General features: G+C 36.1%; 1 long non-coding RNA gene across 1 annotated transcript in view; it reads left to right on the plus strand.

Annotated features, from left to right (window-relative positions):
* Positions 1–9,581: 9,581 nt before the first annotated feature.
* LOC127848730 (uncharacterized) overlaps positions 9,582–24,635 on the plus strand; it is a 68,563-nt gene continuing 53,509 nt past the window's right edge. Inside the window, exon 1 of the long non-coding RNA XR_008034664.1 lies at positions 9,582–11,573. This is a non-coding gene — a long non-coding RNA (uncharacterized LOC127848730). The remainder of the gene's footprint in view (positions 11,574–24,635) is intronic.

Genomic DNA, 24,635 nt, shown 5'->3' on the forward strand with positions numbered 1-24,635 from the left:
AATATAAGCTTATATAAAATTTATAACAATTAAATAGAAATTAGAATACAAATTATTAAAAAAACAAAAATCATGAACGCGAAAATAGAGCTCTACATGGACTTTTCACTATTATAAATCATTACGAATTATCAACACGCAAGACCTTTCACACCTCTTACACACATTCATATAACCCGTGAAAAACACCGACCACAAGTGTAAAAGAGCCATTTAATGTGACAACCATATATTCAGATATTTAAAAAAGGACATAATTTTTATTATTAATACTTATAAACTGCTTATAAACTACTGATCATATTACATCCTTCATCTATTTCTATATATTTTTTGGAGGGTGCAAGTTGATTTAAAAAAGTGCGAGTTGACCAGAAATGCCGTGCGAGTTGACCAAAAAACGTGCGAGTTGACTACCGTGCGAGTTGACTTAGGTACGAGTTGACCGGCACCCACTTTATGTACTTTACGATAAAGTGAACTGAATAGGGTTGTATAATCAACATTCAAAGTTCCTTTGCAAAACATTGTGCAATCACACAATAGCATGTAAGCAATAACAATTGTATTCGAAGTGACTACACAATCAATGTGACAGCAATGTATTATGTTATTCATTCTATTTGATGATAATTATTAGAATAATTGTTTATGTTTCTTTTCTTGTCAGATGATCTAGTTGCTTATGTCCATATAAATGGCTGCATTCATGAACAATTCAAATATATTTAAATTCTTGTTTTAATCTGCAACTCTTCATTTATTTCACCCAAAAATACAGATTGAGCGAAAAGACATCGTGCGAACACCAAAAGATGTGCTCATTATTATCAGGTATGATATGACCATGTAAATAATTTAGAATTAATACCAAACTGAGCACCTTTGTACAGTTTTCAACCCATAACCTATAAGCGCATGCACATCTTCTATTCAGGAGGAATGCTGGATTGGAAGTAAAAGAAAACTTACAAACTGCATTTTTTACCTTATATGTGTTAAGCATTTAAACAGTTTTCCCGTGTAATAAAAAAAAGATTATATTATGCAAAGGATGTTTTGTTAAAAACAGAGAATTATGTATTAAAAGAAATATGTATTATGTTACAGGCAAACTAAGTCAGATACATGAAAATCTGTTTTATGATTAATGATGAAAAACTCACTCATAGTGATCTCACTTTAAAATTTTCTGTCCAGTATAATAAATAAATTGTATTGTATGCCTGGTATGTGTTCTAAAAATAAATTCACAAATACAGTTGTAGTTCATATTGACATCAAGATATGTGATGTAAACATGTAGTCATATTATGTATTATATTGTGAACATATATATTATTTTTACCGGTAAACAAAAATTAAGAAGTGTAACATTGAATCTATGATGATGCGTGTCATTAAATATGTCTTGCTGATTGCTATAATTTTGTTAAAGTTAAAAATCGTGTTTTTGAACCTATACATATGAAATGAGTGAATTTTGTTTTCTATCTACACTTATACTAAGTTTAATAATATATTAACTATTAATATATTGTTGATAACACATAGCATGTATATGCAATTGAAAATGTACTGTTTCCATAGCAACTGTAAAGTAACTAAATATAATTTGTCTTATTAATTTTATCAATTGTTGAATAAACTAGATACGCTAATTAAAAAAATATCTGGCAGTATAGATGCACAACACAAATTGTATCATGAGCCGTTATTTATTTTAGTTTCAAATTTGTAGCTATACAAACTGTTCAATTTCTGAATACACACCTATTTCAAGAAAATGTGCAAACATTTTTTTTAATTATAAACATATTTATGATGTTCTATATCTGTCTGGGGCATTTTTTTCTATTTTGCTGTTATGATTTTGTCTTAAATTCTTTAAAATTGTAATAAATATGAAAAAAGAACATTTTTGTTTCCATGGCAACCACGAGTATTTATGATTATAATACTACAATTAATTCTGTATTTTGTAATCAATTCTGTTCATCGACATATGCGAATAATGGAGTTATTATCAGCACGAACTGATCAACATAACATGTACTGATACTTATTGAATTAAGACGTCAGTTCATTCAAAATGGCGCTATTTGGCGTTTATGACATGACACATAAAAATGACATAACTTCGTCATTTTTAGCTCTACTGGCCAAAGGCAAGACGAGCTTATGGGATGGCGTGGTTTTTGTCCGTGCGTGCGTGTGTGCGTTAGACTTTGTCTTGTTTACGCGATAAAGTCCACAGTTTTCATCCGATTATTTTCAAACTTATTCAGTGTCTTGGTATTAATGAGGACTCGAACCCTATTGATTTTCAGGTCACTGGGTCAAAGGTCAAGGTCAAAGTGACTCGAAATAGTAAAATGGTTTCCGGATGATAACTCAAGAATGCTTACGCCTAGTATCATGAAACTTCATAGGTACATTCATCATGACTGGCAGATGACCCCTATTGATTTTCAGGTCACTAGGTCAAAGGTCAAGGTCACAGTGACTCGAAATAGTAAAATGGTTTCCGGATGATAACTCAAGAATGCTTAGGCCAAGGATCATGAAACTTCATAGGTACATTGATCATGACTGGCAGATGAACCCTATTGATTTTCAGGTCACTATGTCAAAGGTCAAGGTCACAGTGACTCGAAATAGTAAAATGGTTTCCGGATGATAACTCAAGAATGCTGATGCCTAGGATCATGAAACTTCATAGGTATATTGATCATGACTGGCAGATGACCCCTATTGATTTTCAGGTCACTAGATCAAAGGTCAAGGTCACATTGACTCGAAACAGTAAAAAGGTTTCCGGATGATAACTTAAGAATGCTGATGCCTAGGATCATGAAACTTTATAGGTATATTGATCATGACTGGCAGATGACCCGTATTGATTTTCAGGTCACTAGGTCAAAGGTCAAGGTCACATTGACGCGAAACAGTAAAATGGTTTCCGGATAATAAATCAAGAATGTTTATGCCTAGGATCATGAAACTTCATAGGTACATTCATCATGACTGGCAGATGACCCCTATTGATTTTCAGGTCACTAGGTCAAAGGTCAAGGTCACAGTGACTCGAAACAGTAAAATGGTTTCCGGATGATAACTCAAGAATGCTAACGCCTAGGATCATGAAACTTCATAGGTACATTCATCATGACTGGCAGATGACCCCTATTGATTTTCAGGTCACTAGGTCAAAGGTCAAGGCCACAGTGACTCGAAACAGTAAAATGGTTTCCGGATGATAACTCAAGAATGCTTATGCCTAGGATCATCAAATTTCATAGGTACATTGATCATGACTGGCAGATGACCCCTATTGATTTTCAGGTCACTATGTCAAAGGTCAAGGTTACAGTGACTCTAAAAAGTAATATGGTTCCTGGATGATAACTCAAGAATGCTTACATCTAGAATTATGAAACTTCATAGGTACATTGATCATGACTGGCAGATGACCCCGATTAATTTTCAGGTCAAAGGTCAAGGTCACAGTGACTCAAAACAGTAAATTTTTTCCTGATAATAACTCAAGAACAATTAGGCCTAGGATCATAAAACTTTATAGGTACATTTATCATGACTGGCAGATGACCCCTATTGATTTTCAGGTCACTAGGTCAAAGGTCAAGGTCACAGTGACCAAAAACGTATTCACACAATGGCTGCCACTACAAATGACAGCCTATATGGGGGGCATGCATGTTTTACAAACAGCCCTTGTTTAAAAAGAGCAATATCGAAGCACTAAGTCCAGAATGACTTCCCCTTGAATATGAGAAAATTTTGAAATCCCGCTTGTGTCGCAATTAATTCCACAGTTTTAATCCGATTATTTCCAAATTTGCACAGTCTTTATATCAATGAGGACCTGAACCCTATTGAATATAAGCAGTATCGGAGAAGTAAGTACACAATAATCTCCCCTTGAATTCGAGAAAATTCTCGTTGTTTACGCGTTAAAGTACACAGTTTTCATCTTATTTTTTCCAAACTTGCACAGTGTTCATAGCAGTAAAGCGATTCAGGCCCTCATGGGCCTCTTGTTAGGAATTGAATGCTCAAATTTCAGATTTTGATTTGTCAGATGCAGCACTTTCATAATATATGCCTAACTAAAAAAAAATCTTTTTTTGACCAGATGGGTAAAAATCTCGTTCCCAGTCACATATCTTAGGTGATTTTTCAAGCGGTTCCGTAGTGTAGAGGTTACACGCTCGCTTCACAAGTGAGAGGTCCAAGGTTCGAGCCCCAGTAGAATCAAATTATTTTATTTGTGTTCTATGTTAATTTTTTGTTTTGATGTAGACATTTTAGTTTAAATAAATATTGTTTTATTGTAGACATTTTTTTGTTTTTATTATGCCCATGAAATATATGTGTGAGAGGGTGGGGGAGGGGGTCGTAAACACATTAAAACTTTTACAGTTCATTTTTATTTAAAAAAAATGGATGCCGCGTGGTGACAACGTTAATTTAAATTTCTTACAACACTTAAATATCTTATAAAAAATACACGTGTTTTTATATCAACAAATAAATGCAAACAACACATCTATTATGCATGTATTTTTGTTGTTGTTTATGGTTGCCTATCATAGGCCCTAAGTACTATCCCTACCACATATAGAGCGCGAAGCGCGACACGTATTATTGATTGTAACAATGAGTTGTGATAAAGTCAGCAGCCGCTTATCAAGGAGGAGCTGTGTCCCAGCAACCTGTTTCCCTAGAGTCAAGCACTCCTCGGAGTTTTTTTTTAAGAACCACATATCGAGCGCGAAGCGCGACACGTATTACTATCCAGGTGGTATGGATCCTTTAGTATGGACTTCTTAGGTGACACTGTCAATGCGCATTTTGTGACACTTTTTCCGTTCCTTAATTAGCGCGAAGCGCGACACGTATTACTATCGAGTTGGTATGGACCCTTTGGAATGGACTTTTTTAGGTGACACTATCAATGCGCATTTTGTGAGATGAAGCAGATTTTTTAAAACCTACACAGTTCTGTTCCATTAATGAAAATTGCACACGGACGCCAGTAAAAAAAGGGAACCCATGTTAATAAAATGAACTATGGAATATTTTGGGGTTACAACACAAAATCATAGATAATGGTTATTTGTGGGTTATAACACAACATCATAGATAATGGTTATTTGGGCGTTATAACACAAAATCATAGATAATGGTTATACCAGTATCTTTTTCTATTTTGTTTTAAATAATCGGCCAATATATTAATATTTACAGTTGAAAAAAAATCGTTCCATGTAACTTCATTGAGTGCCTTTTAACTGAAATTCCCGACGCCCTTTGATGCTTTGCATCAATACTTATCTTGTTCCTTTTTGTATTTAATTCTGTTGTTGCCTAAAGAAAGCGCATTGTGTCAACATATCGCTGTTTTTCAATTTCAACCGGACCTGAATATTTGTCATGTAAAAAAGTTTCGATTAAGTTTATCAAAAGTATGCATTTTATCATATCGATTAAATATTGAGACAGGTAGATGGCTAGACCTGCGTATATTCCATTAGATCAAAGAAAGTGTATTTATTTGTTATAAACTCGAAAATGAGTTTAATTTTATTATTGAATGTAAATTATATACGGAACTGAGATCAAAATTATTTTTTTTAAATTAATTCAATTGTATTACAGACAAAGACAAAATTTGTACACATTTATCAAGCTATTTACATCAATTAATGGACTATTAATATAAAAAAAATGGACTGTTATATTTATCACCCTTCAGGTTCAATCACATTATACCATTGTACCATCAACTTCATGTATTCTGATGTGTTTTGTACCGCATATATCTTGTTTTTACTGTAATTGTATTTGTTATGTACCGCATACATAATGTTGTTGCTTACACATTATAAAGAGGGACCCAACGCGGACTTTATGGATTGTTTGCAATTTTTAAACTGTAAAAACATACTTGCTGTCAATTATACTTAAACACCTGTATTAATAAGGATTTTATATAATCTATGTTCTAATCTTATCTTCTGAATTTCAGTGTAGTAAGCCTCAAGACTGTTTATTGTTTCGTTAAGGATAGACAGTCTAACGGTAGCGTTATTAGACTACATTTAAATGGTTGCGATTATTTTATTTATTGGATATGATCATACATTTGTTTGCTTTACCACTGTCGATTGTATAGAATAGGTCGTCTAGAATAAGGCGTTAACATCAGTTTATTAACATGTCATGCTATAAAGTATAATATGATACATGTTCTGTATATTGTTTTACCCCTTAAGTATTATGGTACAGAATAAGTGACATTCCTTCATCTAGGTATTTCTATTAAGACTCTTTGAAATAACAGATACTTTAAGAAAACTATAAATCTGTGATTGCATTGAAATGTATATAAAATATATAATACAATAGAAATCCTAAACTGTCATTAAAATTATCAAATTGTTATACTCCACTTTCAATTGTTTGTCCATAGTACATTCTGAGGCTATTTTAGATTTTTATTTTGTTTCTATTTTTGTTGTCATATTTAAATTGTAAACGCAAATGCATGCTATATGTGTGTTCATATATTTCTATTTGTAAACACTGATGTAAAACTTTGTCCACTTGGGTTATTGGCCTTCTGGATAGAATTTGTAATAAACCATAAACCTTATAGGGTAAAGAAAATCTTTATTGTAAGTAAAATATATAATCATGTAAGTGAATAACTATTCATTGTCCTTATAAATGCATGTTTTCAAAACAAAACTGTTGGAATTATAAATATTTGTTTATGATTATTAAAAGTATTAGGAAATATAATTGTGATTTATGATAATTCATTTATTCAGGCGATGCTAGCATCACATATAACCGATAACGGGCCAACGGCGAACCGATATATAATCTTGCCGATATCGGGCCGAGCAAATGCCGATGGGCAAAACGATAACGGCCCGCTGTCGTTGCCGATATCGGGCCGATATAAGAACGAGATAGGACTGACGGCTGCCCGATATATGTTTGCTAGCTGGGATATGAGTTTTGATTATGTGGTTATAAATAAATCATTTCGCGTTTGCAACGCTTTATAATTTTCAGGTTTTGAAAAAAAACTTCAAAAGATACATTTAATTGATATGTTCGAGATTGGTAAATGTGCAGTATTACTATTTCCTTGCGAAAAAACATCATTACAACAAAAATTTGCAAGTCTAAAATATTATTTTCAATTTGTCAATTTACCAATCTGTGAAGAGGTCCCTTTAAGCTCACTTCTTGTCACGCGACAGTGACACATCCATGTTTTTTTTATGACGTGCAACCACGTGAAATTCAATACATGTATTTGCATTGTGTCGTCTGCAATCAATGTGTTAAATGGAGCACACTCTTATCTGCTGTTGTCACAAACCTCTTAAAAACAAAAATTATGCAATTTTTACACCCTATTTCATTTCAATGAGTTTAATCAAACGGAATTAACCGCCACTGAGATGTCAAGATATTAGAAAGTTTGGAATGTGTTGCTTATATTAATGCGTTTGTGACTAGCACAGGAAGGGTTCGTAAAATGGAATTATTTAGAAAAAAATGAAATAAAGATCTGCAGTGTATAGGTATGCTATACGTTTTAGTTATATATATATATGTATATATTGTTTTAATTTAAACCTATTTATACTAAGGCTCTTTTGCATCAAAAGCCTTAGGATTATTGAGACACTCTCTTGTCAGTCTTCTGGGTAGAACCAGTACTATGAGTACTCAGTTAATAGCTGGAACGGGCTCCTGGAGTAAAAATGGAGAGTCTAACCTCCTCATCATTAATAAAACACAAAACAAACGTTATAAGGCAGCACTAAGTACAGCAATGTAGAATCAAATCCTAAATCCGAACAGCTACTTTTTTCCGAACAAAATATAAATATCCGTTTTATTAATAAATCGTGATGGATGCTGGGATTATGAAATCGGTATAATAAAATCACTACTGCGCTCTTTCTTTTCTTCGATATGTTGATAGCGAGTCGCGTTTGATGTCGAAACACTTATAATTGAATAAATCCTGTCCATTTCGGTAAGTGAAATTATCAATCGGCTAGAGTTATTCACTATTTTGCTAAGGTCTTAAAACAGTACTTGTTTTTATTGTTTTAACGACATATCAATGTTAGTTATGTAGAAACACGTTTTATCGTGTGTGATATACTTCGACATGAAGTAGTGACCATATGCTTAAGAAATCGATTATGTTCGGAATTTCCATACCAAATTGAAGGACTGCTTCCAAATCCGAATAAAAATCTAGAGTGATCATTCTCCGTCATTTAATGAAGCCTAAACATTACCGCAGATCTAGATACAACTACAACAAAGCATCTATATATAGCTATATGTATATGTGCTTTTCCCAGTTACATTTGTTTATACTATGCTAGATCTATTTACATAGTTCAAAACTTGCTGTTATCATTCATTCATGAGCCAAACCAACATACACACACGACAAAAGTATAAATAATTTTGACTTTTAAAATGGAATAGAAATGTTGGCTTATTAAAACAAATTACTTTCGCTTTATCGCGATTTTCAGAAATTTACGTGTAAATGTTGCATGGCATCTATTTTTACATTCAGTTGGAAATGAAAAGAAAATATTTAAAAAATGTTCGTATTAGTGTACATCCAGTTAAGAGCTGTCTCGCTTCGACTAGAAGTGCTCATAATACCGAACAATATAAAAATAGGCTAAGGTGTTCGGAATGAATTCGGAGCATTTTCTCTAACGTTATAAAACCATGCTTCGGTTGTGCAATAACAAACCCAAAATTATTGCGCATTTTTCGGTGTAGCTGTCAACGATCACTTGTGTTACTTAAATGTAGGTAATTGTAGCGCAATGCTAATTGATTTCTTTATTGTATTCAGATTACAGGAATCGATCATGGCTATCCGTGAACGACATATGCTTTCAAGATTGCTTCTTCGATTTGGATTGTTTCACCTCACGATCAAACACTTTGTGGTATCAGCACACACATCATGTCCACAAAACTCATTTCGACCCTGTAACTGCGAGTGTTATGAAAATACGACGCACCTATTTATCATTGATTGTTAATCAAAGTCATTGAATGAGTTACCAACATTTGGTAACATTTCACTCATTGTCATCATAGAGCTTAATCTCGCAAACAACAATCTCTCGCGCTTAACTGCATCACCATTTGCAGAATTCCTGAATATGATGACATTGGATTTGAGTAACTCCTCTATATCAATGAACGGATCGAAAGGATCTGTAATCAATGCCTCAACATTTGCAGGACTCGATTCTCTAGAGGAGCTTGACGTTTAAAACAACCACAACCTGCCTTTCACAAATTTGACGGATCCAAACCTCTTCAATTACTTGACATCTCTGAAAATATTAAAAATGTATGGAACCACACATGTATTGAATGCAACAGGGGGCTATCCGAATAAGCTGTGGTCTAATGTGCCCAAACTGGACAAAATCTGGATAGATGGACTACCGTTTGGAGTGTCTGGAGAAGAGTTTAAAGGAATGTCAAACTTGAAAAATATCCGCATTTCTGGCGAATAATAGATCCACTGTGGCTGGCTCATAAATATTGTCATATCGAACATATTAGCAATGAGATGCTTACAAATGTAGAACATGTCTCGAACCTTTCCATAGTTCATAGCAATGTCCATTCAATTTCCGAGCTGGCATTTAATGGCGTCAAAAATCTAAACGTTTTGGACCTTTCGTGTAATTTAGAATTAGGATTTGGCAACGCGTCAAGGGGTTTTGGTCACCTAAATAGCGGCCTAAAAATGCTCGCATTAAACAATATTGAAAGACGATATTATGTAATTATAAATGAAAGTTTCGCAAGGAGCCTGCACAATACATCTCTTACTCATCTATACATAGAAAGCAACAATATTTTCAGGTTTGATGAGAACGCTTTTATCAATTTACCAATTAGTTTAAAGAAGTTGTATGCTCGCAACAATAGATTTGATCTTGATTATTACCTTACGCGAATGAAAGACTTAACTAATTTGGAATTATTAGACCTCTCATTAAACAAACTTACGTTTTTCAACAATGACACAAACCATGAATTTTGTTCATCGGGTTTAACTGAAATACCAAGGAAAGGAAACAGTCGACTTTTCACGAACGAAATCAAAAATGCAGCTTTCCGCATATCAGGCTGCATTAATCAAGTTCAGATCGAGATACCCGCTGCTTTGCCACCTAAACTTGAAACACATGATGTTCATTCTAGTAACATGGGCTTAGCAGTATACGGATACATGTCTGAAAATAATTCATTATAACTGTTTATGCCTCAAACTCTTTATTGAACAGTTGGCCGAATCCTTTTCCCTATATCCCTTAAACATCTTGAATTGAGTTCCAATCTTTGTTCCGATGTTCATCTAGATATACTTAAAGGCCTTCCTTCTCTTGAGTTGCTAGACCTGTCTGGAAATTATCTTAGCTTTGCCATGACAAATTATGGTGATTTATTTGAAAACAATATGCAGCTAAAACATCTCGATATATGAAGAAATGAACTTAAGGCATTAAATAATACTCTTTTTAAAAATTCGATCAATATGACGTTCTTGAACCTGTCACAAAACAAACTTAAATCGTTCACCATTTATGCAGAGAACTTAACAAAACTTGAAGTGATAAATCTTTCACAAAATTGCTTTTTGACTTTAACGGATTTTAAACAGATTTTACACGTTATTAAAAACCATGTTGAAAACAGAAACGAAACTGTTGTTGATCTGAGAAACAATAATTTTCTATGTTCATGTAACGCTGATGACGTGGCATTAATGAAAAGCCTTGCTGAAGACGTCCGAAGTCAGCGGTATTTACTACAGTTCACATGCAATGAAAAAGAAGTAAACAATGAAACAAGTTTTGAATCATTCAAAAACAATTTTGATAACAAGTGTAGAATCCAAGGCTATACATCTCTGATTGTAGTCGGTGTGATAATGACCGTGAGTAGTTTGTTAACCATAACTGTCGCTAGGTTGGTGTATAAATTGCAATTGAAAATAAAATACTGGTTTTACGTTCGAAATAGCAAACGGCGTATGCGAAATGGATATACCGTCATTCAAAATTAAAATGATTGGTCGGTATAAATATCACGTATATTTGGCGTATTCTTACGAGGGACAGGAATTCATCGCGGACAATGTCTTACCCAAACTGAGTGAACTCGGGTACAAAGTGTTCAGTCAAGAAGACATTATTCCTGGTTTAAACCTTTGTAGTGTTATTAGAAAATCTATCCACGTAAGCAGATATGTTTTGTTTGTTGTAAGTTCAGGTTGCGAGGACTCTAATGAATGGTGTATTGTGGTCCATATGGCAAACGAAGAAGCAATCCAGAGAAGGAAACACATCACGTTGGTACTATTATATGATTATAACTGTGTGGATGGGATACCGGGTGCAGACAAGTTAATACACCAAGACTATTTCATGGAATTTCCTCGTCATGGCAGTGACCATGAGGTAACCGCGTTCTGGACTGACTTTGAACATAAACTGATTTCTATTGATAACTCTGCGATAGAAACATCAATGACTTGCCTAGCAACGAATACTGAACGCTTCTAAAGCAATTGTCTTCATGTGATTATGTTACAAATATGAGCCATCGCTTGGAATTTACAATACGTGTAAACATTTGCGACGCTGTTATCATATAGTGTCTAAACATGTTAGGGCCAATAGCGTGTGAAGTACTTCATTGGTGTATAATGCGTGACACGTGTAATGAGATCACCCCTTATATATTGGTCGACCATTAGCCGAAGAGGACCAATAACCTTAAACTTGTTAAATTGATTAAAATTCGATCGATCGTGGATAAAATGTGTTGCAGAAAAACATATAATAAAATATATTTATATTTCCAGTCGTATGTATATATAAATATAAATACTCGTATATACATTTAATATTTACATTTACCTGATCTTCAACGATTGTATATTCTTGTACATTATTGATTACTTGTGTGTGCTTAATATTGTTTGTTGCCTAAAACTTTATATATTTTTAATAAACGTCCCTAACACTATTTTTCAGTTAGAAAAGTAATTGTTTATCTTTCTTAATTAGTGTGCGAATAATTTAACAACACTTATCTGTTTAAAAGATCTCACACATTTATGGATATGTATAACGTTCCTTTTGATCGAAGGTATCAAGACTTACTCCGAGCAGCGATGCATACGACTTATTCAAAGCTGTTGGTACATGCTACAGTTAATATGCAAACATGTTATATGTGCCTCGGTCAAGGAAAACGGGATTTAATGCAACTTCATGAAATTTGACAGTACATAGTCTTAATTCGAATCAGGGTTATGTGCGTCCAAAAAGTAGGTGACGAGGTCAAATCCTAGAAATACATTGTAACCACTCCCGAAGCCTCGTTTATCCCACAGTCTTGACGAAACTTGGTCAGAATGTTAATCTTCACAATAAGTAAGCTGAGGCATATGCGTTTAAAAACTAAGTTACCTTATTGAATCATACAAAAGCCTTGTTACTACAATAGAGACCACATTTAAGACTCAATCTTGATGAAGCTTGGTCAAAACGTTAATTTTTGACAATTCTTAGGACGCGTCGCGTGTGTCCAAAACAGTAGACAATTGCCTCATTTACCTCAAACGTGGGTAAAAGCTGCATTGCCATCATGGCCATCTTGTTCAGTTATCTTGCATGGAAGATGATGGAAATATTTTTGGATGATTTTCATGAGTTATGATGTCATGAAGTTTTAAGTTCATGCATTTATTTGGTCTCTGGATTAAACCTAATAGCATTGAACAGTTGAAAAAAATAAATGTTAGATCATTTGTCAGATAAGTTGAGTTGACAACGTCAAATTACTTCCAAACGATTTAGTCATGACCTGCAACAACAACTGCGAATTACTGATGGAAATATCTCTTAAAAGACGGCGTTGATTTTAAGTGTTATTTTGTTGTTGTTTTTGTTGAAAACGATCGTCAATCAAATAGAAGAGTTATGACTACTGTTGCGGATGTATTTCTGTACAATTCTTGACCGAATTACATCCTCATAGATTTAAATTAGTGCGAATGGAGCTTACAATATCATTCGACAGCCTACACTGAGGTCGTAAACGCTTAACGAAGACTAGTATTTGTAGAAAAATCTTAAAGATAAACACGTTGTGTGTCACAAAGTTGATCATTCCAAATATTAATTAAACATTGATTAAACGACTCCACAAGTACTTATGTTTGATAGACCAACATAATACATCGGTATCAGGGCTCGAATTTAAGTTTTTTTTCTACTTGCAAAACATTGCGAGCAGCTTTAATACTAATTCGCAAAATTAAAAACATTCTCGCAAAATTTAGTTTTATATTAAGTTCTTTTTCCCACTTTTTCACTGTTTTCGTAGAAGGATTTAATTTCCGTTTTTTTTTAACTCAACGGTTAACTTTGCTTTATCTTCCGTATTGTTATTTCCGTCAGTGGGCAAAAATAAACTAGTTATTTTTTGCTTCGACGCCATGTCTGTTCAAGTTTAATGAACACGTGTGAATAATCGACTGTTTCACGTTCTGCGTACCAATACCATCCGCGTATCTGTACTATAAGTATACCATTCTACATACAAGGTGCGCGCTTTAGCATACAGGTATTCGGACGTTCTATAAATTGACCTACGGTTAAGCGTTCACGACGTCGAGCGCATTAAGCAATATTACTCTCTTTTTTTACTCTTACTTTACTCGCAAAATAATACTAGTGGCTTAAAACTTTACTCGCAATCGATATTTTTCACTCGCATTTTGCGAGTGTGCGAGTGTTAATTTCGAGCCCTGGGTATATGGTCTTATTTCTGTCACATTTGACTTGTTTCAAATCTTTATATAAATTTGAGGATGAATATTTTACATTTTTTACGTTTCTTTTAAGAGCTTGATACAGTTTGATTACTAGCAGTAAAACTAAATTATGCTCCGATGTTGACATTTCGACAATATTACCGTAAGGTATTCTAAGCACACGCTGATACCGACACGTTTATTCGTATAAGATGGAGAACCAAAATGTTTATATGTGTGGTAAGATCAAATAAACAGAAACAGATTGCCCAAATGCGTAAAATTTTAGACTTTGCTGCACAACAAAGATGGTCAACCAGTATTTTATATATACAAGGCAGAGCGTTTTCTATTTTGCCTAGTTTAGGTAATTGTAACAAATGCGAAAATTCCATCTATCCATTCGGGCTTACTGGCGAGAAATTTCTCCAACATATTATTTGCTATTTGCAAAGGTCAAAAGGTGAAAACCTGGGTTTGACAGCCAAGAAATCATCACTTTAAACTGGTATCATTCGTTTTACCTGATTATTTTGTTATGCTATTAGAATATTAAATACGGCTGGATTAATGAATCTAAAATTAGAGGAGAGAACTTGAGATAAAGAAATTGAAAGTGATAGGGTAATGTGTTGTCAAATTTATTGTTCACTTTAATTTGTGTGCAATATTAAATTTCATTTTATAATTTATTGCACAGTGTTGTATGTTTACACCGGTGTTTGGAACTACACTTGTTTTCGGACATAGGTTGGTGATACCGTCTACCAGTGTAATAAGTTTTTGTACCCCCAATATAAACTTTTAAAAACAATGCATCAAAGAAGCTTCATCAGTTTTTCTTAACTCTTTTTATGCTGAAATAAAAGTTTAATGAGAATAGTTAGTGAATGTTTGCTCATATGTCGGCTGCATTCTACTTATGGTCAACCATCATTTGATTTGTTGTCAAATCACTTCTAAAAATGTATTAACAGTTATCTCCCTGGTTGATTGCTAGAAAAAAGGTCTGCTTTACCAATATTTTATCAGAAAAAAAGTAAAGGTTTTTTGAACAAAATACCGTGTTTTTCTTTTAACATGTTAATTATATGTTATATTGGTAATTTTATAACAAAACTATTTTTACTTTAAAAAAACAACAGAATTGTAATCGTTTAGTAAAAAAAAGCCAAGAACAATTAACAGAGTGTTTCAAATCATTTACTATCGTATTTAATTTCCTCGTGCTTGACTTTGGTGGTGAAAAGGAGCTGAAAATAAAGAATTTCAAGACAATAAACATAAGCGATCTTTGAAGTCCATTTATGGGAATGAAGTTTAAACCAGTAATCTTAGTACCTTGCCCATGTTTGGAATATATAGCGTCATCTGGCATGCAAACGTACTAGTGATGTCACTATTTTACTTATGAATGCAAGCCTTTTCACAGGATTTGTTTTTCAGGAATAGCAGAAAAACGCAAAAAGGTTGGTGATGTGGAAGGGGGCGCCCCCTTAAGCGTGTCGATTAAAAAAAACTGTGTATTTATACTAATTTAAAATCTATACTACTTCAGAGATGTAAACCCAACAAGTTTCTTTCAAATTCTTTATTTTTCTTCGTTTTATTTCCTAAAATACTTATACACTACGGATTCGTAACAATGCGGATTTTAGGATCAACGGATCCGGATAAAACTTGTCGGGTCATTCATATAATAATATAGTCAGCATATTTTCTGAAAACATACTACATGTATTCCCATACCTTTTTACTATTGCAACAAGTGTACATAGTTATGTTGATCATTATCAAATAGTAGCAGGGTTGACACTTGATTGTTTGTCTTCATAAAAGGTATCAAGACGTTATTTGGTGCTTTACGACTCTAAAAGAGAAACAACTTGTTTTTGACATTAGTAGAGTTGTGAGACAAACGGAGAAATTAAAAAATCTATTTACTGTTTAATTCAATTATTTTTTATGATATATGTAGACGTTACTTACCCTTATAGAGTTAACTTTCAAATGAAAATTATGTACGAAAGAACTACATATCAAGACTTGTTTTACAATTAAAAAGGTTATGGTCATTTTGAGACGCTCGACCGTTTCATATGGTTTACTCCATGATTATAATTTAGGTTCACTGACACACTAGTTTGTTAAATCCCCCATACACGATCAAAATGGTGGAAGGATCTTAGCTTAATTAACCAGAAAGCAAACTTTTAAAGCTACGCCAATCTGTTGTTTATCCGAATGTTTACAGTCAATAAATAATATTATGCAACAATTTGCTGATGTTATCCATAAAAATATAAACTCATGATTGGTAATCTTCATTATACATTGATTGAAAATATTACTGTCTACTAGTCAGCGACGGGTTACACAAACCTGACAATATATAATACAGAAGGACATAACTGGGGAAAAAATCAGTAAATCTGACTGATATTTGCAGATCATTGATTTTCTGAATGCAAGAATATTCCTGAGATATATTCGAGAGATACGGTTCAATCGTTTATACTCATCGGCCTGATATTTCGTGGGTTTTCAGAAATGACTTTCATGGACACTTAATGCGGACGGCACATACAACACATCACATCGTCCATCCCATAGCCGCTGCTTCTCTCTCGGCTAACTCTTAGGGGTCATTACGTCTGCATTAGACCACATATATCTGCATAACATGCCAACATACAATTAGGAGCATTCAATGGCTCCCTGGCCTATCACCTCTGAAATTACCCCGACATTATTGATATCACGGACATCGGTCTTTTCCAAGTCCAAGGCTTCCTCCGCATGCCCTATTGATCAACGGGCACATCGGCGTGGAAACTTCCCTTCTTCTATATAGCCTCTAATTTGCACATCTGGGACCGATCCCAATGGCGGGGATTATATGTTCGTTGCCTCTCAGGCTTACTCCAGACAGGCGCTTTATAGCCGACGCTGCGGCCAGTGCTCAGTGCAAATTGATACTCGTTGGCCCTTTGCTGCCGGCTGGCTCAAGGGACACCCGTGCTCTACAGCTTCTCCAGCTCTGACTTTCCGATGCCCGAGGAGTCCAAACCTCCAGCGGCTCTTTGACTCGCCTTTCTGCCTGCTCTTTTAGCAGCCTCATTATCCTCGACTTTTATGACTTTGCTATCCCCCCCACCGGCCCGTGTGTCCGAGGGAGCCGGACTGGTAGCGGACGACGATCCGCTATCTTGACTGAGTCCCGGTCATGCACCTCTCTCCGGCTGGCTGCCTCCATCGACTTGACTGTCACCCGCTGTATGCGAAATGCATATTCAAATGCCCGCTATACAGCGTATACAGAGTAGCATCGGACCAGACTGCGCGATCGTTAGACCTACGCTGGCCGCATATGGCATAAGGACCATGTTTGCAGGACGCGGCTCATTTAGAGGTCAGTATCATCCTTGATCGGGTCCATGAATCAGCAACCGCCCAATGTTCGTGATATCAAGCTTTGGGTTACAGGCATTGACACGTCGATGCAGTGTTCTGTTGTCGGTTTGATTAAAGATCGAGTGCATGTGTATGTAGCTCCAACTGATGTCTATGTCCATCATTGTCATTGCAGATGCCACACTTATTTTTAATTTGCAGGGTTTGAGCCTAGGGAAGGGAAGACTACAAAATGCTATGAATGTCGAAGATGCAGTTCCGTTGGTGCTGCAAACAGTGCCAAAAGTCGTCCGTCACCCAGGGGTGAGCATGTGCGTTGATGCATTTCGCATACAGCGGGTGGCAGTCATGTCGATGGAAGCAGCCAGCCGGCAGAGAGGAGCATGATCGGGACAAAGCAGTGATCGCGGATCATCGTCAGCTACCAGTCCGGCTCCCTCGGACCAATGGGCTGGGGGACAAAGCCGTAAACGTCGAGGATAATGAGGCGGCTGAAAGAGCAGACAGAAAGGCGTTTCAAAAAGCCGCTGGAGGTTTGTACTCCTCGTATTTCGGAAAGTCAGAGCTGGAGAGGCTGTAGAGCGCCAGCCGACAGCGAATGGCCCACGAGCATCATTTTGTCCTGAGCACTGGCCGTAGCGTCGGCTATAGAGCGCCTGGCAGGCCTCATACTAATAATGTCGGGTTAATTCCAGAAGGGAGGGGCCATGGTGGCCATATATTCCTCCTAATTGTATGTTGGAATAAGTTATTTAAATATACCGGTATTTGGCATGTTATGTAGATAAGTAGATAGTTGTGGTCTACTGCAAACGGTATGACCACTGAGAGTCAGCCGTGAGAGAAGCAGCGGCTAGGGGGTGGACAATGTGATGTGTCGTATGAGCCGTCCGCAGTAATCGTAAATGCGCTTCTGATGCAGCTAGCGTAGAGACGCTTCTTAACGAAGCATAGGGGCGCTGTTGCAAGTAGCGTAGAGACACTGCTGTTGCATTAAGCTTAGAGACTCCGCTGCAAGTAATATAGAGACGCTGGGGCTGCAGTAAACGTAGAGACGCTGCTGCCTCAGAAAGCATAGAGACGCTGCTGTCGCAGTAAAAGTAGAGACGCTGCTGTCGCAGTAAAAGTAGAGACGCTGCAGCCGAATTAAGAATAAAGACGCTGCTGAAGCAGTAAGAGTAGAGACGCTGCTGCCGCAGTAAGAGTAGAGACGATGCTGCCATAGTAAGAGTAGAGACGCTGCTGCCGCAGTAAGTGTAGAGACGCTACTGCAGCAGTAAGTGTAGAGAAGCTTCTGTCGCATTAAGTGTAGAGACGCTGCTGTCGCAGTAGGCGTAGACAAGCTGCTGCCGCAGTTTGCGTAGAGACGCTGCTGCAGCATTAAGCGTAGGGGTGCTGCTTCAAATAGCGTAGAGACGCTGCTGTCGCAGTTAGCGTAGAGACGCTGCTGTCGCAGTGTGAGTAGAGACGCTGCTGCAGCAGTAAGAGTAGAGACGCTGCTGCAGCAGTAAGTGTAGAGACGCTGCTGTCGCAGTTGACGTAGAGACGCTGCTGCCGCAGTAAGTGTAGAGACGCTGCTGTCGCATTAAGAGTACACACGCTGCTGCCGCAGTAAGCGTAGAGACGCTCCTGCCACTGTAAGCGTAGAGAAGCTGCTGCCGCAGTAAGCGTAGAGAAGCTGCTGCCGCAGTAAGCGTAGAGACGCTCCTGCCGCAGTAAGCGTAGAGACGCTGCTGTCGCAGTAAGCGTAGAGACGCTCCTGCCGCAGTTAACGTAGAGACGCTCCTGCCGCAGTAAGCAAAGTGAAGCTGCTGCCGCAGTAAGCATAGAGACGCTCCTGCCGCAGTAAGCGAAGAGAATCTGCTGCCGCTGTTAACGTAGAGACGCTCCTGCCGCAGTAAGCGTGGAGAAGCTGCTGCCGCAGTAAGCGTTGAGACGCTGCTGCCACAGTAAGCGTAGAGACGCTGCTGTCGCAGTAAGCGTAGAGACGCTGCTGCCGCAGTGTGAGTAGAGACGCTGCTGCCGCATTAAGCGTAGGGGCGCTGCAGTAATTAGCGTAGAGACGGTGCTGCCGCAGTTAGCGTAGAGACGCTGCTGCAGCAGTGTGAGTAGAGACGCTGCTGCCGCAGTTTGCGTAGAGACGGTGCTGCCGAATTAAGCGTAGGGGCGCTGCTCCATGAAGAGTAGGTAAGGTGACTTATAACCCCGCTTGTTATATTTCCTATTTATACACCAATATATGGTTAAATTCATTGATGGCCTTAAAGCTTCAGTTAATATTTTTATTGTTAAAATCTTTGCGACCATAAAAGAATGTTTTGTAAGATATTTTTGTCGATATTCATTTGAACATTTTGTAGTGTAGGTCTTCTTTTTTGGCGGTAAACTGACCTTTCGATGTAATATCTCTCGATGTATGACACATTTTATCATATGATGCTTGTTTGTGAAAATAAATTTAGAAGATTATAAAGAGTTCAGTAGAGACGAATTTGAACAGGTAAACACGATTTAAAAATTCTATACACTAAGGTGACAAATCCGATCGTTTTAGTGTTATTTATCCTAGAACTTAGTTAATAACGATTAAACGAGCATCCTCCTTTGCAGACCACTTTTAACCTTCAAACTTTGTGGAGTGCAATGGTATAATAACTGTGTGGGTGCGGCGCTATTTATAAATTTATATGATAAAATCCCCAAAAACATAGCATACAAAATGAGTTTTTTGTGAGATGATGTGTCATAGCCATGAATCTGACATGACGTGTATCCACATTACATAATACCAGCTAAAAGTGAAACAGATTGTATTCTGAAATTTGACACTTTTGCCATGGCGTCGCGCGGGGCGGATTGTTGTTGGGATTTTGGCAATTTCGAGATATATATATTTCAGTATTTTTATATATATAATGAAACGTTTGTCCATCTTACATACATGGTCTTTACCGAAATATTCATCAATATCTCTCATCAGTCTGTCAATTTTCAAATAAATACTTATATTGTGTCGCGTTAATAATATATTTATATATTTATATATATATATATATATATATATATATATATATATATATATATATATATATATATATATATATATTTCAGTGCTACAGTGTTATTATATATAATATATTCTAACAGATGCTTCTATTTTTGATAAAATATAAGATTTACAAGTGTAGACCAGCTAATCATTCTGAAATAAATTATTTAAATCCATGTTATGAAACCAGTATACCGTCTGCATTTGCCTTGTTCGTTCATATCGTCTGCATTTTTCAAGGCCATCTATATCGTTTGCTTATGCATTTTAGCGAGAGTGCGCATGCGCCTGTTATATGCTGGTATATAATCTGGGATTCCGTGATAATAAAAATAAGTGTAACACTTAGGATTTTTTTGAGGTTTCAAAATCACAAGACGATGACAAATCAGTTTTTTTATTATGACGAGCAACCACGTGAAATTCTATATTTGTATTAATGCATTCATTGTGTTAAGTGGAGTGCATTTGAATCTGCTGATGTCCTGCACCATCAAACGGAATGAACAGCCAGTTATCAAGATGCTGGATAGTTCTAAAGATGTTGATTATATAAATGCGTTTGTGACTAGCACAGGAAGGGTTCGTAAAATGGAACTATTTTGAGAAAACATGAAATAAAGATCTTCAGTGTATAGGTATGTTATAAGTTTTACTTATTGAGTCGTGCTCTGTGAATAAGGGGTTTAATGCATGTGCACAAAGTGTCGTCCCAGATTAGCCTGTGCAGTCCGCACAGATTAATCAGGGAAGACACTTGCCGCTTTTATGATATTTTTCGTTTCATGAGTCTCTTCTTGGAAAAAATCAAGTTTAGGCGAAAAGCGTCGTCCCTGATTAGGTTGTACGGACTGCAAGGCTAATCTGGGACGACACTTTACGCACATGCATTAAACCCCCTTTTCACTGAGCACGGCTCATATAGTTTGTGTTAATTTAAACCTATTTATACTCAGACTCTTTTGCATCCAAAGCCTTCGGATTATTGAGACTCTCTTGTCCGCCTTCTGGGTAGAACCAGTACTAGGAGTACTCAGTTAAAGCTGGAACGGGCTCCTGGAGTAAAAATGGAAATTTGAACTCGCTCATCATTATATCCTCTACTGCTGAAAGACAACAAAACACAAAACAAACGTAATAAGGCAGCACGAAGTAAAGCAATGTAGAGTCAATTCCTAAATCCGAACAGCTTCTTTTTCCGAACAAAATTGTAAAATCCGTTTTATAAATAAATCGTAATGGATGCTGGGATTATGACATCGGTATAATGACATCACTACTGCGCTCTTTCTATTTTCGATATTTTGATTGCGAGACACGTTTGATAGTCCAAACACTTATAATTGAATAACTCCTGTCAATTTCGGTAAGTGAAATTATCAATCGGCTAGGTTTACTCACTATTTTGCTAAGGTCTTAAAACAGTATGTGTTTTTATTGTTTTAACGACATATCGATATAAGTTATGTAAAAACATGTTTGAATCGTGTGTGATATACTTCGACAAGTTTAGTGACAATATGCTAAAGAAATCGATACTTTTCATAATTTCCATACCAAACTAAAGGACTGCTTCCAAATCCGCATACACATCTAGAGTGACCATTCTCCGTCATTTATTGAAGCCTAAACATTACCACAGATCTAGATACAACTATAACATAGCATCTATATATAGCTATATGGCTATGTGCTTTTCCCAGTTATATTTGTTTATCCTATGCTAGATCTATTTACATAGCTCAACACTTGCGTTTATCATTCAGTCATGAGCCAAACCAACATACACAGACGACAAAAGTAAAAATAATGTTGACTATTAAAATAAAAACATATGTTGGCTTATTAAAAATTGACATTCACTATCCCGCGATTTTCAGAAAATTTCTTGTAAATGTTGCATGAAATTTATTTTCAGTTCAGTTGGAAGTGAAAAGTAAATATTGACAAAAATGTTCACATTAGTATACATCTAGTTTGGAGCTGTCTCTCTTGGACTAGTAGTGCTCATAATACCGAACAATATAAAAATAGGCTAAGGTGTTCGGAATGAATTCGGAGCATCGTCTCTAACGTTATTAAAACATGTTTCGGTTGTGCAATTATGAACCTAAAATTCTTGCGCAGTTTTCGGTGAAGCTGTCAACGACCACTTTTGTTACTTCAATGTAGGTAATTGTAGCGCAATGCTAAGTTATTTTTTTATTGTATTCAGATTACAGGAATCGATCATGGCTATCCGTGAACAACATACGCTTTCAAGATTGCTTCTTCGATTTGGATTGTTTCACCTCACGGTCAAACACTTTGTAGCATCAGGACAAATGTCATGTGGACCCTGTAAATGCGAGCTTTATGCGAACACGGGCCTATTTATCGTTGATTGTTCATCAAAGTCATTGAATGAGGTACCAACATTTGATAACGTTTCACTCATCATAAAACTTAATCTCGCCAACAACAATCTTTCGCGCTTAACCGCGATTTCTGAATCACCTTTTGCAGGATTCGACAATTTGACGACATTGGATTTGAGTAACTCATCTTTATCAATAAACGGATCGAAAGAATCTGTAATCAATGCTATGACATTCGCCGGTCTCGATTCTGTAGAGGAGCTTGACGTTTCAAACAACCACAACCTGCCTTTTACAAATTTGACTGATTCAGACCTCTTCAAGAACTTGACATCTCTGAAAATATTAAGAATGTATGGGACCACTCATGTAGGTTATGCACAAGAGGGCTATCCGAATAAGCTGTGGTCTAATGTACCCACACTGGAAGAAATCTGGATAGATGGTCTACCATTTGCAGTGTTTGGAGAAGAGTTTAAACGAATGCCAAACTTGAAAACTATCCGCATTACTGGCAATTTAATAGATCCACCGTGGCGGGTTTATGACTATTGTAATATCGTTCATATTAACAATGAGATGCTTAAAAATTTGGAACATGTCTCGAACCTTTCTATAGTTCATTGCAATGTTCATTCAATCTCCGATCTGGCATTTGATGGCGTCAAACATCTAAACGTTTTGGACCTTTCATGTAATTTAGAATTAGGCTTTGTCAACGCGTCAATGGGTTTTGGTCAACAAAATAGCGGCCTAAAAAAGCTCGTATTAAACAATATTAATAGACAATATTATGTAACTATTAATGAGAGTTTCGCAAAGAGCCTGCAAAATACAAATCTCACTCATCTATACATAGAAGGCAACAATATTTTCCGGTTTCACGAGAACGCTTTTATCAACTTACCAATAAGTTTTAAGAAATTGTATGCTGGCAACAATAGATTGGATCTTGATTATTACCTTATGCATCTAAAAGACTTAACAAATTTGGAATTATTAGACATATCGTTAAACAAACTAACGTTCTATGACAATAACGCAAACCATGATTTAATAGACACGTGTTTATCGGATTTAACTGAAAAACCCAAGAAATTCAAGAGTCGCATTTTTTCCACTCACAAAATCACATCTGCATCTTTTATTATATCTGGCTGCATTAATCAAGTTCAGGTTGAGATATCCGCTGCTTTGCCACCTAAACTTGAAACACTTGATGTTCATTCTAGTAACATGGGTCTAGCCCTATACGGATACATGCCTCAGAATAATTCTTTAATAACTGTTTATGCCTCAAACGCTTTATTAAATAGTTGGCCGAATCCATTTCCTGAGTCTATATCCCTGACACATCTTGACTTGAGTTCCAATCTTTGTCTTGACGTTCATCGAGCTGTATTTGCGGATCTGCGTTCTCTCCAGTTTCTAGATCTGTCTGGAAATTATCTTAGCTTTGCAATGACAAATTATGGTGATTTATTTGAAAACAATATACAGCTTAAACATCTGGATATATCAAGAAATGAACTTAAGGTATTAAATAATACTCTTTTTAAAAATCAGATCGACATGATATACTTGAACTTGTCACAAAACAAACTTAAATCCTTCAGCATTTATGCAGGTAATTTAACAAAACTCAAAGTGCTAAATATTTCACAAAATTGCATTTTAACACTTACGGAATTTAAACAGATTTTACAAGTTATTGGGAACAATGTTGAAAACAGAAACAAAACTTTCGTTGACCTGAGAAACAATGATTTTCTATGTCCATGTAACGCTGATGACGTGGCATTCATGAAAAGCGTGGCTGAAGACGTTCGAAGTCAGCGGTATTTACTACAGTTTACATGCAATGAAACAGAAGTCA

The sequence above is a fragment of the Dreissena polymorpha genome, chromosome 10, assembly GCF_020536995.1.
Source record: "Dreissena polymorpha isolate Duluth1 chromosome 10, UMN_Dpol_1.0, whole genome shotgun sequence".
NCBI lineage: Eukaryota > Metazoa > Mollusca > Bivalvia > Myida > Dreissenidae > Dreissena > Dreissena polymorpha.